Source organism: Mus musculus, chromosome 5, assembly GCF_000001635.26.
Source record: "Mus musculus strain C57BL/6J chromosome 5, GRCm38.p6 C57BL/6J".
Lineage (NCBI taxonomy): Eukaryota > Metazoa > Chordata > Mammalia > Rodentia > Muridae > Mus > Mus musculus.
In genome coordinates this window covers 125,173,673-125,187,421 of record NC_000071.6, presented here as the reverse complement: position 1 = coordinate 125,187,421, position 13,749 = coordinate 125,173,673, and the positions used below count along the sequence as shown (strand labels likewise).

Genomic DNA, 13,749 nt, shown 5'->3' with positions numbered 1-13,749 from the left:
AGGTTTAGGAGGTGTGGCCTTGTTGGAGGAGGTGTGTCACTGGAGGGAACATTAAAGTTTCCAAAATTCACCCCATTTTTCAGGCAACTCCCTCGCCTCATGATTTGTCTCAAGATAAGGGCTTATAGCTAACGCTCTTGCATTATGCCTGTCTGCCTGCTGCCACACCCCCTAAACAGCAGTCATGGGGTTACCTTCTGAAACTGTAAGCAAGATCTGAATAAACCCTTTCTTCTATAAGTTGCCTGGGTCATTGTCTTAGTGAGGGTTTTACTGCTGTGAACAGACACCATGACTAATGCAAGTCTTATAAAAGGCAACGTTTAATTGGGGCTGGCTTACAGGTTCAGAGGTTCAGTCCATTATTATCAAGGCAGGAGCATGGCAGCATCCAGACAGGCCTGGTGCAGGAGGAGCTAAGAGTTCTACATCTGAAGGCGGCTAGTGGAAGACTGGCTTCTAGGTAGCTAGGACTAGGGTACTAAAGCCCACTCCCGCCGGGCTGTGGTGGCGCATGCCTTTAATCCCAGCACTTGGAAGGCAGAGGCAGGCAGATTTCTGAGTTCGAGGCCAGCCTGGTCTACAGAGTGAGTTCCAGGACAGCCAGAGCTACACAGAGAAACCCTGTCTCGTAACCCCCCACCACCACCAAAATAAAATAAAATAAAAGCCCACTCCCACAGTGACACACCCACTCCAACAAGGCCACACCCACTCCAACAAGGCCACACCTCCAAATAGTGCCACTCCCTGGGCCAAGCATATACAAACCATCACAGTCACAGTTTCTCAGGTCAGCAATAAAAAAGTAACCATGATGCTGCTTCTCGGCTGGGTGACATTGAGGTGCTGATGCTTTCCACATCCGTAAGGCGATGACGGCAGGCAGGAGTTCCATCTTCAGATTCCCTGCAGGCTCAGCGACAGTTTGCCATTTAATTCCCATGGTAACCTGTACGATTTGGACCAGAGGGGTTGAGCGACTTCATCAGAAGTTGATCAGCTAGCAGTCTACTTGTGGGTCTGGGTGCCCAGCCACCATAGCACACAGCTTCCTAGACTAATAACCTCTGTAAGGTGCCTAGCTAGAAAGCTCTGGATGGGGACCCTGATCTTCCTAGTTTAGAAGAGAATGCCAGGCAGAATCTGCAGCCCAGCATGTCTCATCCCTACCACCTGCCATCATCTTAAACATCAAATCCTTAGCAAGATCCCCTAGATCTCCCACTCTTTCCCCTTTTTTTTTGAGACAGGGTTTCTTTGTGTAGCTTTAGCTTACCTGGAACTCACTGTGTAGACCAGGCTGACCTCAGACTCCGAGATCTGCCTGTCTCTGCCTCTCCAGTGCTCTGGGAGTGCTTGACTCAGTCATCTGGAGCCCTAGGGGGTTTGCCTGGAGGCAGCTTTCACTTGTGTTCTGTCTCTGCACTTGCTTCTGGCCCTTCTCCATGCTCTAAGGCTAAACAGCCTCCAATGGATCTTCCAGACACAGGCCTGGTGCTGAGGAAGCTATGGCCCCACAGAGGCATGAAGCCACCCTCTCTCAGTGAGGTCTGTTGTTAGCCACGCGCCAGGGCCAGAGCGTGTCCTCAAGGAATACCCTGGATGGGTGGCTGGAAGGGCCGCCCCTCACCTGGAGAACTGATCCAGAGGTTTTCAAAGGGCCAGGCAACAGTGGGATGATAGGTGGGGCTAGTGGGGTGCCCGCCACTGTGGCAGCTCTTCCTGGGTTTGCCAGAGGGTGAGTTCCTTGTGGGGGAGTTGGGACAGCTTCATTTCTATTGTCGGAATGGCACGAGGAAATCTCAGCTGGGGGCCAAACCCAGATGTGTGCCCCTTGGAATCTGGGTCCTATACATCCAGGATTGCTTCTTGTTGCATAGTCTAGCCCCTCTATGGGATGTGACCTTCCCTCAGCTCGTGTGAGCTTTTTAGGTCCTTGAGACATCTGGAGGGCCCTGCTGAGCCACAGGACAGACAGGCTCCAAGTCTCCAGATCCTTTTTTCCCACAAGACAGAGTTTTTTCTGTGTAGACCAGGCTGGCCTCAAACAAAGAAATCTACCTGTCTCTGACTCCTCTGTGCTAGGACTAAAGGTGTGCGCCACCACTGCCCTCCAGGTCCTTAAAGAGACTGCCATACCTGGCCCAGAGCTAGCCAGCAGAGACTAGAAGGGGCTATCCAAGGGCATATCCTGCTTAGCCTCTGGACTCTGATTTGGTCTTGGCCTGGACCCGGCCTCTGGCTGGCTCTTCTGTAGGTGTCTAGGCTGAACTGCTTTGAGCCCCAAGGCAGTGAGTGTAACCAGTCAGGGCCTTTGGAAGTTTGGGGTGGGGGAGGGGTTTTCCCACCAACTGTTGAAAGCTGCCTTCCCAACCCAGCGGGGAGGCTAGGCCACCCAGGGGCTCATTCCGGACATTCTCCAGGAGGCTGAGAAGCAGGGAATGTGGTACGAAGATGCAAGGGGAGCCTGCTTCAAGCAGCAGGCTCCAGATCCCAGCAATCTCTCACAGTGTGCTCAAAACCAGATGTCCGGGCTGGGAGAGAGGAAAAAAAAATAGGGATTTTCATGACCCATCGCCAAAAATTCCATATGGGATACAGTAGAAGCCAAGGTGTCCCTCCCTCCAGCCCTGTTCCCAGGCCCCACACCCTTCTCTGCTCTTGTCTCCTCCCCCACCTCTACCCCATCTCTGCCACCCCCAAGCCCCACAGACCCTGATATCCAAGAGAACCAAGCCAACGCTTAGGCCCTGTGGTCCTTGCAGCCATCCGGGAATCAGTTTCTCCTGTGACCTTCCCTATGACAACACTGACCTCACAGCTCTTCCACCCACCCTTCTCCCACAGACTCTCTGTTGTTCCTGGGCTACCCCAGGGCCTTTGCACGGGCTGCCCTTGCAGCTTGTTCCCTTTTGGCCTTTGGCAGTATGCACTGTACCTTCCTCTGGCTCCCACCCTTCTGCATGCTTCCCTGTCTTCTTGATACCTTTTTTTTTTTTTTTTCCTCTTCCATTTTCTCAAGAGCACCTACCACCTAGCCAGGCTTCAGGTATATTTACTTGTATTTAAATATGCATTTGGGGCCGAGATGTAATTCTGTGGAAGGCTGTTTGCCTTTGGCAGTCAAAGTCCTGGGTTCAAGAAACAAAACAAGCTGGGCAGTGGTGGCACACGACTTTAGTCCCAGCACTTGGGAGGCAGAGGCAGGCAGATTTCTGAGTTCGAGGCCAGCCTGGTCTACAGAGTGAGTTCGAGGACAGCCAGGGCTACACAGAGAACCAAAAGAACACTTGTTCATCCTCCCAGCAAGGGCACAGCACACAGTAGGTGCCTCGGGCTAATAAAAATCCTCGCAGAAGTGCCCCGGCCTAGACGGGCACTTACAGACAGGATTATCTAGCTGTGATTTGCACGCTCGGCATGGGGCGTTTGCATTAGACCTCAGAGACCTGGCTTGTGGCCGGGCTCCTGCTGTTCCAGGAGCCTGCAGCTGAGACAGCCCCTGCGTCCTCTGGCCTCCGGCCACTAACAGCCAAGGACCACAGCGCTGCGGTCCTCGTGGTTCCCTGCTCAGCCCCTTGTGAAATGCTTGGCAGTGCCACAAATAAAGTCCAGACGGACGCGGAAGCGGGTGACTCTGCAGTTTCTTGTGGTGAAGCGGGTGGAGGGTGGAAGGCTGGGGGCTCCAAACCACATCCTCGGAGATGCTTGCATAGCTTGGAGAGGATGGATCATCCTATGGCCGTGAGATTCCACCCCCGCCCCCACCATAGTAGCTACGGCTACCGCTACAGTCACTCTACCCTGCCTGGTACACAGCCAGTCCCTCCTCCATACTGTAATGATGGAAACTACGGCTTCCTTTCCCATTTGCTGATTCCTGTGTTTGGGGGTGGGGCTTGGGGGCGGGCAGGTATGTCAGTCCTTTGGTTTGCTTTACTGGTGAGATGAAGGAGGTTTTGCCCGCAGGCCTGGGGTCAGGTGTGGGCTAGGCAGCAGGCTCCTGGGATTGGATTTGCTTGTCTGGGGTTGTCTGATCCTATCGGGCCTGAGGACTTCCAGCTTGCTAGCTCCGTTGGAATTTTCTGCAGACACAGTTCTGTGTGAGTGAGAGACTTGCCTCCCCCCCCCCCCCCCCCCCCCCGCCCCGGGGCCTTTCGGCATCTTTCATTGTAGACAGTGTGCCACAGGCCCTTTGCACATGCTGTGATGTCCAGATCTGGTCTTTGGGATGGCTGGGCAGGGCTCTCATTTTCTCAGGTGAGTTCTGAGCCTGTCATGTTGGCTTCTCCAGATTTGCCCCGGAGAACCCCAGGTTTAATCTGTCAGCTTGGCCGCCTAGAACGGTTAACTTGAGTGGGTTACTGGAGGAACGGGCTATTGCCTGAGGGTCCTTCATTTCACCTGCCCAGAGGGTGAAATGAAGGACAGTTAGAAGCCATCATGAAGTAAAGACACCAGGAAGTTCTGGAAAACTCAAGTTTGTATCCTCTGGATTACCAGTATGCATGAGTTTGAGCATTTATTGGTCTCGGGCAGGTCTTTCCTTGTGTGTCCCAGACTAGCTCTGGACTCTCCATCTCCCAGCCTCAGCCTCCAGAGTGGTGGGGTGACAGATAGGCCTGTACCATCCAGCGGGGCTCTCAGGCCATCTTTGTTGAGTGTCTGGTGTGTACCCTGAATGCAGCCAGCTGGGAGCTGAACAGGTACAGTCTGCTCTCCGGCTGACAATATCTAAGCCACAAATGCCTTTGTTCTGAACTTCAGCTGGGGAAGGATGAGGAAAAAGAGTAGGCCTCACTGTGGGGCTTGCTTATAGATAGGAGGTTGGCGAAGGGCTTCAGAAGGGGGTGATGGCAGAGGGTGGGGCTGACCTTAGAAGATTGGGGGGTTTGGCTGAGGGACCGCCACATGTAAATGAACTCGGTTAATTTGCCAAGCTCTTAGGAAGGAATGATCGACTGATTGATTAAAGGATAAAGATGAAGCCGGGCGTGGTGGTGCACGTCTTTAATCCCAGCACTCGGGAGGCAGAGGCAGGCAGATTTCTGAGTTCGAGGCCAGCCTGGTCTACAGAGTGAGTTCCAGGACAGCCAGGGCTACAAAGAGAAACTCTGTCTCAAAAAAACAAAACAAAACAAAAAACAAAACAACAACAACAAAAGGATAGAGATGGATTTATTTACCTAGAATGATTTTTGTTATTATGTTGGGGATTGAAGGTAGGGCCTAACATGCTGGGCAAGCACTCTATCACTGAGCTACAAGCACTCTATCACTGAGCTACAAGCACTCTACATCCCTAGTCCTCTTCTATTTCTAACTTAAGACAGGGTCTCTCCAAGTTTCCTAGATTGGCCTTGAGTTTACTCTGAGGCCCAGGCTGCCTGCAACTTGTAATCCTCCTGCCTCCTCCAAGTAGTTGGGGTGACAAGTGTGTATTACCAGGCTAGGTTCTTACTTGTATTCTTTTCTTTTTCTTTTCTTTTTGCATGCTTTGGTGTTTTGCCTGTGTGTCTGTCTGTGTTGAAAGCACCAGATTTCTTGGAACTGGAGTTACAGACAGTTGTGTGTGGGACCGTGTCACAGAGTTGTGAGCCGCCATGTGGGTGCTGGGAATTAAACCTGGGTCCTCTGGAAGAACAGCCAGTGTTCTTAACAGCTGAGCCATCTCTCCAGCCCCTTATTTTACTTTTTAAAAAGTATTTGGCCTGGGCCTGGAGAGATGGCTCAGCTGTTAAGAGCACTGAAGTTCTGAGTTCAGTTCCCAGCAACCACCCGGCGGCTCACAACCATCTGTAATGGGATCCCATGCTCTCTTCTGTGTGTCTAAAGACAGCAACAGTATAATCACATAAATAAATAAATAAATAAATCTAAAACAGCTAATTGGGCTTTTGAATATGTCTGTGTACAGTGGGTGTGCCTGGTCCTTACAGAGGCCAGAGAGTCTGTTGGCTTCCCCTGGAACTGGAATTACAGATGGTCTTGAGCCACCATTTGGGTGCTGGGACTTGAACCTGGGTCCATCTGGAAGATTATCCAGTGCTCTGGACCACTAAACTATCTCTCCTGCCCTTACTTTGTAATTTGTTTTTGAGATAGAGTCTCATGAATTCAATGCTCCAAGCTGGGCTTGGAACCCTGATATTGGTGTGAGGGTGACCTTGAACTCCTGATCATCCAGCCTGCACTTCTAGGCAAGTGCGCTACCGTACTGAACCACATTTAAAGCCCTTACTTCTTGTGTGCCTGGGACATTATTAGGCTGGATACACTGCAGAGTATCTTTGAGCCAATTCTGGATTTCAGGCTCTTCAGCAGTTATTTAAACTTGCCTTGCTATCAGCTGTCCTTAGATCTCCAAGACTCCTTACCCCCAAGAGCCCAGTAGCAAACAAGGTGTGGTGTGTTATGAGGGAAGTAACTCTTGAGGTACCAGTGTGTGAGGATAGTGTAGGTCCAGCTTAGCTGATGTTTCTTGCTGCCAGTCTGTCTACAGCCTGTGAGGGAGCACCCATTAGAAATTTGTGGCCGGGGGATTTGGGCAGGGCAGGTTATTTCTCGGGTCTAGGTCTACTCTTGGGTCATGTGGAATCGACACTGGACTCCCGCCACCACTTTGGGATGAAGCTCCAGGGTCACTGTGGGGAGTGTCTGTCCTTTCCTGTGGCTCAGGAGGACAGGGCTGCACAGTTTATAGCAGGAAACTGAGAAAGAAGCCAGCCAGCCAGTCTTCTTTAGTGCAATACTTTCCTCTGGCCTCAGTGGCTTTGCCTTATAGAGACTTGGGTGGAGAAGCTGCCAAGGCTTCCATGTGACCCTGGTCTTTGTCTGAAAGCATAGCATACCCGATGGCGGCTGCCCCCCCCCCCCCCCCCCCCCCCCCGCCACCAGTGACTGAGGTTGGCAAAAGCCGGGGAGTCAGAAGACACCCCAACTCTTTCTCCATAAGAGAGAAATCTGAACCTATGCAAATGAGGGAGTGTCCCTAGATGACTCCAGGGGACCAGTAGGCAGGCTGGAGAGAGAGGCTAGCCTTGTCTCTTCCCTCCCGTAGGACTATCTAGCCGGCCTTCTGCAGGTCTGGTTTTGAGCCCTCACATTGCCAGCCGGGCAGCCGAAGAGTGGGTGCAACGCCATGGGTGTGTGCCCCTGACCTCTGACTCCAGTTCCAAAGGGCACCCGCCCCCTCGTACACTTCCTTTTTTTTTTTTTTTTTCCCACTCTTGGACTCGGTTCCCCCTCCACTATCTGCCCCACACCCGGACTCAAAAGCTCAGGGGTGGGGAGAGGGAACCGGCGGCATGGGTGCAGGAACCCCAGTACCCCTGAGGAAGAGGCCCTTGCCCTGGCAACCGCACTCCCGCCGCAGCCATACCGCCCCCCCTCCCTAGGGGTTCTCTTGTTGGCAGAACCGAATCTGCTGAGACTTCACTCCAAAAAAGGAAAGTTAAATTAAAAAAAAAAATCAAACTCTCCAACGCGTCTAGGGAAAGCAGAAGAGGAGGGAGGCGGCGGCTGCAGGGCTGGGTTCCCTTGCTTGGCTGCTGTTAAAGATCTAAGGCAGAGAGGGCCCACTATGGGGCATGTGAATGAGCTCTACTGCTAGTGGGCAAGCTCCTACTGGGGTTGAGTGGTCCTGATTGGGTGTCCAAGACTGGACCATGGGCTCAGAACGTAGCCTAGGCACGTGTCCTGGAAAATTCCCTATGGCTGTTCATTTTAGATATCAGGGGGCCCGGGTGACAGGGCTGCGTAGCGCGACTCGCGTGGGCCTCTCCAGGATCTCATATTGCAGTCCCTGAACCAGCTCGTCATTGGTTGTGGTCCGCAGAGCCTTTCCCCAATCTCCCAGGCGAGGCCCAGCGCGTCGCTGAGCATCTGCGTGCGACTCTGAGGGCTCCGTGGGTGGCCCTCCCGGGGCGTCGTCTCCGCATCCCCTGGACACTCCTGAGTTATAATTTAATAGCTGAAACGCGATTCCCGTGAAGTCTCTGGGGTTCGCGGAGGAGGAGGGGGCGAGGAGGTATTTGCTCCGCCTTCTTCGGGCAAAAAAAAAAAAAAAAAAAAAAAAAAAAACGCAGCTCGGGGTGCGCGCACGGCGGCGGGGTGCGTAGGCCTGGAAGGCGTGCATGCGGGCCCTTTAAGGCGGCAGGGGCGGGCTTCCACAAGGCCCCGCCCCTCGCCCCGCCCCTCGCCGCCAGGAGCGGAGCCGCGGGCAGCGCAGGCCGGGCCGCATCCCCGTCCCCGCGCCAGCCGCCCGCGCCCGCCATGCGCGCCCCGCAGCGGCCCGCGCGTCCGGGCCCCGCGTCGTAGCGCGGCGGGCGGAGACCGCAGGCTCTCAGCCCGGACCCGCCGCATCCTCGAGCCCGATCGGCGCCGTAGCCCGGCGCCAGCGCCCGGTGCCGCCGCCGGCGAGGTGAGTCGGGCCGAGTGCGCGGAGGGCGGCGGGGAGCGGGTGGCTTCCGGGCCGGGGCGGCGCACGCGGCGGAGTTGGCGCCCCCGAGGGGACGGGCGGCGCGGCAGGGAGCGCGCGGGGGCGCGGGAACTTCGGGAACTCTCGGGACCTTGCAGGGCGGTGCAGGCCGCGACCCTGGCACCCGGGACCCTGAAGGATGGAACAGGCCAAGACTTAGGGACCTGCGGGGTGGAGCAGGCCGAGAATCGGGGACCTTGCGGGATGGAACAGGCCGAGAACCGGGGACCCTCCAGGCCAGGAACCGGGTACCTCCTGGGTGGCGCAGCCTGAAGACCTGGGGACCATGTAGGGTGGCACAACCTGAGGACTGGTAGCCCTGCAGGGAATCACAGGCCGGGACCAGGGATCCTCTGGGATAAAGTAGCCCCGGACCTGGAGACTCTTTAGGGTGGTAGAAGCCAGGACCCGGGGACCTTCTGAGATGGCACGAGCTAAGACCCGGGAACCCTGCAGGGAGATTCAGGTCAGGACCCGAGAGCTCTGCTTGCAGTTTAGGCCAGGACCCGGCTACCCTGTGGTATGTTTTGAAGGCCAGGCCCCGGGGATCTTGCAGCAGGGTGGCGCAGCCTGAGGATTGACTGATGTACTCTTGTTTTGGAGAGGGCCAGGACTCATGGACCCTCTGTTGTGGCGCAGCCTGAGAACCGGGATTCTCAGGGGTGGGTGGCGCAGCTCTAGGACTTGGGACCCCCTCCCGGCCGCTTCCCCCGGCGACTCTGGGGTGGCACAGGCCAGGATCTGAGACCCTCGGGGGTGGCGCATTCTGGGGACCCAAGGACCCCGTGGGCGGCCGCGCCCCCCCTCCGGTGACGCGGCGCCGCCTCCTGTACCCTCCCCCTGGCCGTGCGGATACTTCGGATGCCACTAGTTTGGGAAGTTGCAGATCCGAGCCTAGCGGGGCAGCCGGGAGCCCCAGCACCCCCAGACGCGCGTGGGAAGCGGCCTCCCCTCCCGACCTTGAGGGAGGAGAGCCGGGCGGGCGTCCAGACAGGCGGTCCCTCGGGCCTCTAGAGCTGGAGGCGCCCAGCAGCGGCGGCTGAATAATCTTTACATTGTAGCTTTATTCGCACAGCTAGGTCCATCCGGCGGCGTGCGCGCGCGCCCTCCCCGAGAGTCTGGTGCAGGCAGCGGGGGCGGATCCGTTCGTTCTCAGCCTCCTCCCTTCCTCTCCTTCTCCTCCCCCCTGTTGGTGAGAACTGGTTTTATTACGATTACGGCTTTTTTTCCTCCCTCTTTGCAGATTTTGTGGAGGGATGTGTGAGAGGGGAGGTAGGAGTGGAAGGCATAGGATCCCTGGGGGGGCCCTGTGGGCAGTGTTAGGGTGGCCTTGGCTTTGCCCTTTTGATTCCAGCGCTGGTCCCTGCGGCTGCTTTGATGAAAGGGGCTCTGAGGCCAGGCGCGTGTAGGGGGTGCATCTCAGGCCACTGCTGGGGACTTCGTGGGTGGCCTCTTTTTCTTTTTTAATTGTAGAGGAGGGGGCAGAATAGTCAAGGAGGCGAGGTGGCTAGAGGCCTAAGCGTTCTGGTTGGTTCTGTAGCTCAGCTCCTGGGTTCGAATCTTGGGTGGCTGACTGATGGGGAGTTGGGGTGGGGGGGCAGATGACTTCACCTGCCTGTGGTTATGGGCTTCTTTTCTGCAGAGTGAGGGTGAAAACAGTTCCCTGGTCTGGGGCGCTTCTGAGAACCAAGTCTGTGCAGAGGGTCCTTGGATAGGTTACTATGACTACTGTTATTTCCGGATTCTCATCCTTGCTCTGTCGTCGTATTGGGGAAACCCACGAGAGTGAGTGTCTGCTCCACCTTTGGGAGCAGGGAGGGTCTGATGGAGGAGGCAGGATGGAGAAGGGCCAGGCCTCAGCCCATTGAGCACAGGCAAACACGGAGTTGGCAGCCAGCTGAGCTGCAGTGAGTGGTGGAGGGGGTGGTGAGGGCATTTCGGGTACTGCCTAGCTTCCCTGCACTCCATGTCCCTGTTCGGAAATTTACCGCTGTTTCTTTGGGGCGCCAGGGGAGCCTGCGGTGTTCGAGTCCAGACGTGGGGGTGGGAGTGAGTGGCCAGACCTAGCCTCTTCCCACGGAGCTATTTACGCTTGCCCAGGAATCGATACTATTGATAAACTCATGTCGGTGGTAATGTGGCTGTCAGGCCCGGGTGAGGGATGGAGACCCCCTCCTGGGGCTGTGCTCCCCCCCCCCCCCATGAGGGTTCATGGCTTAATCCTTTCTTTTCTCCTAGTGAATACTTGGGCTACCTCCCAAAGGTTTTCCAGCTCTGCAAACAGGAACCGAGCTGCAATACAGCTGGATCTAGAATTGTTCTGGGCCAGCAGGTGCTTGCCACTCTACAGCCCCCCCTCTCCACAGGGACCCGGGATTCCTGGCTGGAAATGTTTCTGGCTGGGTCCCACCCCAAACTGGTGTTGGGGAACGACCCCTGTGTTAACCGCTGAAGATGGGGGTGGCACCTCCTCACCACCCAGTTAAAAGGGGAGATTGATCCAGTGGGAGATTCACACAGGCTGATCACCAGGGGCTGGCTCGATTTTTTTTTTCTTTTTCCTCTTGTCTGAGGTTCCCCCCCCCCCCCCCCCCCGTCTGTCTGTCTGTCTCTCTCTCTCTGTTCTGTATCCGTTCATGTCTCCGATACCATATAGCAGCCTCCCTAGGTGATACCTCAGGGACAGTTTCCTGCAAGGGTGGCAGCTTTCTGGAGCTAGTGATTCCCACTTAAGGTGCCCAGGGGATGGATGAGTGTGTGTGTGTGTGTGTGTGTGTGGTAGGCAGGCAGGCAGGCAGGCAGTTAGCTGTCTGGGGAAGGCAGAGCTACACAAAGCCAAGTGGAGTGGGTGGCTTAGAAGACCCACCTCTTTAGGGAGGAAGAGAAGCTTGGGAAGGGTCAGGTGAGCATCCTTAGGGGAGGCTGATGGATGGGAAATCCACTTTATGGCACGCCAGGTGAATCCTGTTCTCGGAGTTGGCGGATCTGCATCTGCACTGCAGTAGCAAAACGGTGACATCCAGGAAAAACAAAAAACAAAAAAACCCAAAAAAATGCTGACTATGTGCTATCATTCAGAAAGCACTTACTGTGTGTGTGCCGACCTCAGAAAGCATTCAACTGTGTGTGTGTGTGTGCCAGCATTCAGAAAGTGCCTTTGTCTGTGCACCGAGCATCTACTGGTCTGTTCTGAGGTGGGCTATGGGGAAGTGACTGTCCTATTTTATAGAAGGTGTCACAGGGGCCCTGGGAGGTTTTGGTGACTGGCCTTGGAAGCTGGGGCAAACGCCTGGGTTGTTTCGCGGATCACACAGCACGACAGCCTTGGCTGCAAGGAAGGGATCAGGAACTGACCTTCCTCTTGGGGTTGGCACCTGCCCATCTTTGCAGGGCTGTGGGGGAGGGCAGCTCAGAGACTGGGAACTTGTTCTCCCAGGGTTTGGAGAGGGGGTGGTGCCAGCGGCAGGCTGGCATTTCTTTGAAGTCTCATTTTATCTCAAAACACTCATGCAAATTTTTGGCATCTGCCTTGGCGACAGTGCTGTGTTTATTTTGAAATGAAAACAGGGGTTTGAATTATTTAGCATGGTGTCTAACAGGGCATAACGCTGGAAGCGGGGAGCCCTGAAGCCTGGAGTGCCCTGCTCCTGTCTCCCCGGGGAATCTGGCTGGGGACACATAAGCCTGTGGTTGGAGAGGCCCTTGCTCCTGAGAGCCACACAGGTCAGAGGGGCAGTTGGCCCAAGGTCACAGCAGGACAGTGTGCCCGTGGTGGCAGTGAGTGGAAGAGAGATTTCTCCTAGTGACACCTCTGTGTTAGAGCAGAGTGCAGCCACTGCACATTGCCTTGCTCATGGACCCTTAGCTGGTCATAACCTTTTGGTTCATAGATACCACAAGAATTCGTGGAAGCACAGCAGGGGACCGAGTGCCTGATCCACTCTGTCTGACCTGGTGGTTGATTTAGCATCAAAGACTAAGGTTTTCTGGGTCACAAGCAGTGTGCCCAGGCTGGTAACCTCTAAATAGGGACTTGTGGGCCTCACCTGTCAAGTTGGAACCCTGCCCTCCTCCGCTAGGACCCCTTGGGGGCTTGGTCCTCAGCAACAGTCCATCTGTTTCTTAAATGCTGGCCCACAGCATCAAGTTGTTGGATACTGGGGAGGTTACCTAACCCCTCTCTCTGAGCCTTAGTTTGCTCATCTGTGAGATGGGGCCACCTGCTGCCACTGCTGCTTGGGCACTTAGCATTATGTGGGTCACACAAGTCCATGTGTGGCTTCGAATCTTCTGTCACCATATGTAGGTAGCTTCCCCATTAGAGGGCAAAGACCTGATGGAAGAGTGGAAGAGTTTGTCACGGGGACTCGTGTGTCCTTGCATTTGCTCTGGGTGGTCAGACTGGATACATTTCTCTAGTCTTTTTTCCTTACTTTTTTTTATTTATTTATTTATTTATTTATTTATTATATGTAAGTACACTGTAGCTGTCCTCAGACACTCCAGAAGAGGGCGTCAGATCTCGTTACGGATGGTTGTGAGCCACCATGTGGTTGCTGGGATTTGAACTTCGGACCTTCGGAAGAGCAGTCGGGTGCTCTTACCCACTGAGCCATCTCACCAGCCCTTTTCCTTACTTTTTTAAAAAAAAAAATTTTTTTTGGAAGTACTCGGGTTCAACTATGGCCTTGGGTACCACTGAGTTCTACACCCCTAGTCTGGAATCCTCCCTCCTGAAGGCTGCCCAAGTAGGCTCCCCAAGTGACTGGCTAGCCTAGTCTCTTCCCTTGACCCCAGGGTGGAGGGTGAGGGCTCCTCCCCTCTCCCTGGTTGGTGACTCTCAGCTGCTTCTCTCTGCTCTGGGAACTGAGGTTTCCCCTCCCACCTGTAATCAACCTGCCTGTAATCAATAGCAGCTTGGAATGGGCTGAAGGATAAAGATGGGGAATGGGGCCTTCCGGTGTGTTTGGGGGTTCCCCTCCCTCTGTAACCCTGACAGTTGGGTTGCCTTAGGGGGTGTTTTGGAAAGACCAGACTGTGACCTCCTGTGTTCCTCCTCTCTCCCATGGTGTCCCGAGCACCAAGCTCCTGGGCAGGTGGCTGTATTTAATGTTAGTTGGCTTAAACAGTTTTAGCTGCTGCCTGGTTGCCCCTGTGCACCGTGGCTTTGGATGTAGGAGCAAAGTTGGCATCAAGCTTCATAGTCCTCCCATTCCGTGGGCTTTCCATGCTCCATGCTATCCTGAAAGGTCTACCTGTCCTGGGCA

General features: G+C 55.0%; 1 protein-coding gene across 47 annotated transcripts in view; it reads left to right on the top strand.

Annotated features, from left to right (window-relative positions):
- Positions 1–8,183: 8,183 nt before the first annotated feature.
- The window catches only part of Ncor2 (nuclear receptor co-repressor 2), a 162,086-nt gene continuing 156,520 nt past the window's right edge, over positions 8,184–13,749 (top strand). For 39 of the 47 annotated variants that reach the window (XR_003955607.1, XR_003955606.1, XR_003955605.1 and 36 more), the window contains exon 1: positions 8,184–8,425. The gene's annotated coding sequence lies outside the window, so the exon portion shown is untranslated. The remainder of the gene's footprint in view (positions 8,426–13,749) is intronic. The other 8 variants (XM_030254303.1, XM_030254302.1, XM_011240834.2 and 5 more) reach the window with 3 other exon arrangements.